The sequence below is a fragment of the Xenopus laevis genome, chromosome 6L, assembly GCF_017654675.1.
Source record: "Xenopus laevis strain J_2021 chromosome 6L, Xenopus_laevis_v10.1, whole genome shotgun sequence".
NCBI lineage: Eukaryota > Metazoa > Chordata > Amphibia > Anura > Pipidae > Xenopus > Xenopus laevis.
In genome coordinates this window covers 106,224,705-106,229,665 of record NC_054381.1, presented here as the reverse complement: position 1 = coordinate 106,229,665, position 4,961 = coordinate 106,224,705, and positions in this window count along the sequence as shown.

Here is a 4,961-nt window from a genome sequence, read left to right as displayed (position 1 = left end):
CAGGTCTATAAAATCCACGTACAAGGGCAGTAACGGAACTAGGTGGGGGCGGGGCGTGCAGCCGGGCCCGCCCCACCCTCCAGCCGGCTGCAGCGCGCGTGATCTGCCGGGGGGCCCTGTGGGGGTGCGGGCCCTGGCCCAGTTGCACCCCCTGCTCCCCGGTAGTGCAAGCGCATTTTAAATGCAAATTACCAGCGGCAGCCAGGGAGACAAAGGACCTGACATGGGGTAGGTGAAAGAGCAGGTACGTGCCTGACGCCCCCTCAGCTTTGCGCCCTAGGCACGTGCCTACTCTGCCTACCCTTAGTTCCGGCCCTGATTCCTACTGATTCCTGTTTGATCTACTGTGTTTGACCTTTGCCTGCCTGCTTACTACTCTGACCTCTCCAATCCTGACCTTGCCTGTCTCAAACTATGTTGATCTCTCCAATCCTGAAACCTTTGCCTGTCCTCCGACTATTCTACGATCTCTATCCTGATTCTGGCCTGTCTGACTATTCTATCTGCTTGTGCTGGCCCGGCCTGCCTGTTTCTGGTGGTGTTCTTCCTTCAGTATCCTGGTGAGACGATCGTGCCCCAGAACCGTTAGCTTTGCTCCTCTCTCTGTTAAGACCTGGCGGCATCCAATTAGCCGAGGGCTCATCCCGAGGTGAAAGGCGGTGGTTAAAGGCAGAAGTGAGAGCCGAGACCAGGGAGCTTAGCTTGGGTTCTGGATATAGGGTGCCGAACGTGACAAATACACACAATGGCAGTATAAAAACAAAAGGATTATAATAGGCTTGAGAAAGAAAGGCTGGAGTAAAGATCTGCTCAGTGCAGTTTCTCACACACAGCTGCATAGACGCAAAACAGTAATCGGATTATTCCTTTAAAAATGTGGGGTAAATTGATCCAGTGTGTGAATATACATTATAATTATGGATATATTATCTTTGTAATAAAAATATAGAATAGTTGAGATTATTTGTGAATTCTCCTTGAACTTGATCTCATGTTACACAACCAGTTTTACTTGCTCTGAACTTTAGCTACCTGCAGCTATACAGCCAATTCATTCAGTGGTGTAACTGTATGCCCCCCCCCCCCCACTGAATAAGTTCAAAAACGCAGTACAGTCCCAATGGAGCTTTCATATTGAAACACACTGAGGTCTGGGTGAGAGGAAACTGGAGCACCCAGAGAAAAATGATGAGGAAAATAACTCAGGACCCCAATGTTGCAACACAGTAATACTAATTGATGCATTGTGTGATATACCCTTACATCTTATCTGTAGGTCCATTTGTTGCTTTAAAAGAAAAGTAGCAGTATAACTACAGACGAAAGCAAATGGAGGTGTAACCTAAATTCCCCTAATCATATCATTCTACAAAGTCTTTTGACTTAAAGGAGATGTAAACTTTCCAGTTGCTTATACCTACATTTTCTGCAGCTGCAATATATGCAGAATGCAAACCTAAGATTTAGTGTATTTAGCTAGCTTAATATCTTTCCAGAGTATTTCTCCCACCACTGTTTCCCTGACAGAGCAGCCATGATGAAGTCTCTCTACTTGGCACCTGTATTCTCCTCCCCATGTGTGACATCACCAGACAGGCTTGCCTCTTCATTACTGTCAGACTTGAATGCCGCACATGCTCACTGGGACTTTTCCTGGCACCAGTGCTTTTTAGGCATGCTCAGTAAAGACCTCGTCGACTAACGTTGACAGTCAAAGAAGATAAAAGGGGGAAGGCAGAGCTTCACACTGGTATATGAAGTGGAGGTACCTTTTCTATAAAAAAATACCGGTATTAGCCCTGCCCAAAGCCCCACCCCCAATCCCGCCCAAAGCCACACCCCTTGTGCCTAGCTATTAAAGCCCCCATTCACGCTGTTGCCGCCCACAAACTTCTCATCACGCGAGAGTGCGCCGTAATGCAGCCCGCATACAGTAGCTGAGCAGGGGAATTTGGAGCAGGGAGGGAGGGGGGAGCAGCGAAGCTGCTTAAAAGTAAGTGTCATTTATTTCAACCCACAAAAAATTACCGGGCAATGTAATTGCCGGTATTATCTTAATACCGGCACCGGCCTCCATACCTATTTTACCGGCTAGGCCGGTAATTTACCGGCCAGGTGACAACCCTAAGTGGAGGATATATTTTGCAGATTTGTGCTATACCATAAAAATCATGACAGAATCCCTTTAAGGATAACGACAGTGTTAGTAGAGTGTTTGTAGAGATTAAAAACTATAGGCAAAAATCTAAATATAAATTTAAACTACTCCTCTAATTCCAAATTATTGAACCAATGAGCATATCATGTGTATATTTAATTATACATGCTGGATTTTTTCAGGTATAGTATAAATCATCATGATCTCAAAATATGTCAATTGTCTTTTTTTTTTTTTTTTTAATTCCGACATTTTTATTTGAGCAGCACAAAAGTCATTACAGAGTTACAATGATATAATATCAATAATCATATGCATCTGAGGTGTACATAAGTTTGTTATCGAGTACAGCAGTGGGTCGTTACATTTGAGTCCAAAGATGTGAGAATACAGTAGGAAGTATTAATCTTATAGTATACAGTCGTACAATAAAGTTAAGTTAACCATTTACACCAGACTTTCTCATATTTGAGGGGGTTACTTCTGGCCTTGTAGATAATTTCAAGCACCCAATGTGGACCAGGAGGAGGAAGAGAGTCTTTCCACCTCCTCATAATCATTTTTTTTGGCTACAAAGACACATTTATTGACAAATAAACATTGATGGAAAGTAAGTAGGTCTTTCAGCCCCACCCCAAATAAGCATACCTTTATATTCCTGGGAAGCTGTACCTCTAAAATTGCGTTGAGCGTATTGAGTACCAGTGCCCAGAATGGCGTTAGAGATGTGCAATCCCACAGCATATGTGCAAAGGAGGCTTGCTCATTGTGGCATCTAGGACATTCAGGGGAGATCGAAGTAAAAATACTGTGTAGCCTCGCGGAGTAATAGTACGCCCTGTGTATACAATACAGTTGGAAAAGTCTATCCCTATAACTTAAGGAAACAGAGAGGGGAGAGGCTAACAGTTCATCCCACTCTTCATCCTCTAACTGACCCATATCACCTTCCCACTTTGTTCTAAGGGTGACCAGCGGACTCTCAAACATCTTATTGTGAAGACAAATGTATATTTTTGATATAAGGCCTCTTGAGGAGCCTTGTTCTATCAAATCCAACTGGACAATTCGGATGGGTCGTTTACTGTGCTGTATATGTAAGCATCTTTTAACCTGTGCATAATGCAACCATTGATGGGCAGGGAGTTGGAATAAGCATCTCAGCTCTTTAAAGGGGACCATTCCATCCTCACGCCAAACATTCTTTATTTCAGATATGCCTCATCTCTGCCACATCAAGTTAGGCTTCAGCATAGCTACTCCAGGGAAGCCTTGATTTCGCCATAGTGGGGTTTGCTGAGGAATGTCAGTGCACTGAATCACCTGCATTGCTTTCCGCCAGATTACCCTCACACCAAGTAGGACAGGGTTTCGATAAGTCATGGGCTGTCGTTGTTTGCTAAGCAGCCATTGGAGAGGGGAATGACTCACACCCAGCAAGGTCTTATGGAGAGAGTATAACGTTTGATGACTTGCCCCTTCTACCCAGGATGCTAAATGACTGAGTTGCGTGGTGAGAAAGTATAGGAACACATTCGGGAAAGCCATCTACCAGTTTCCCCCTAGTTAAAGTAGCCAAGCTCAAACGGCTTAGTAAACTAGCTTAGTAAAGAATGCTTTTTTTTTTATTATAATGGGAGTTTGTTGTAGGATATATGTTATTTTGGGCAGGAGAATCATCTTAATTAACTGCACTCTACCCATCAGACTCAGCATCAGGGATTCACAGGCTGTCACCTTATGCTGCATGACTTTTAATAATGGGGATAAATTTAGGTTATAAAAATCGGAGACAGTGAGTTTAACTACTATTCCAAGATAAGTGAATCGGTCAACCACCGGGAATGGTGTGGGGGTGAGCCCTGCTGGAGGAATAGGCTCATCTACTAGTAATATGCATGACTTAAGTGGGCTAGTTACCAAGCCTGACAAGTGAGCAAATTTGGTGGTTAAGTTAAATAGAGCTTGTAAAGAGGGACCATGGTCTAAATATATTAAGGTGTGGTCTGCATACAACTGTATGCGTTCCTTCCTGTTTGACAATCGCCACCCAGTCAGTCCCTCCTGATGTCACAGCTTGTGCAAATGGTTCCATGGCCAGGGCAAACAGAAGCGGGGACATATGGCAGCCTTGCCTGGTTCCCCTTCGGAGGTGGAAGACCTGTGAGCTGTTGCCATTAATTACTATAGAGGCCTTAGGTGCATGATATAGCAATCAGCCAGGTTGTGAATTTAGGGCCAACCTTAAAACTACCCAAAACTTGCCACAGGTATGGCCATTCTACTGTATCAAAAGCCTTAGTGATATTCAAGGAAGCTATTGCCCTCTGCCCGGCGTTATCATGATGAGATGTTAAGTTAAAATATAAACGCCAGATATTTAAGGCGTTTGATTTACCCGGCATAAAGCCAGTTTGGTCCTCTGATATAACTGTATGCAGAACATTACATAACCTGAGTGATAACAGCTTGGCCCATATCTTAATGTCAGTACATAATAAGGAGATAGGAAAGGATCCTGTCCTGTCTTATGAATAAGAACCACCGAGGCCTCATACAAAGAGGAAGGGAGGGTACCCTCCTCCACAGCAAATTGCAGCATTTTTAAAAGGTGGGGGACTACTATGGTTTTGAAACGTTTGAAAAACTCAATGGCCAGTCCGTTAGGACCTGGGGGTCAATCATGTCTAATTACTCAAATATTTTCCTTTTTCTTTCTGTTCCATTGCCATTTGCTGTCTCTTTCATATAAACTAGCAAATATCCGTCACATTACACTACAAAATATTTGAGGAGGTGAGAA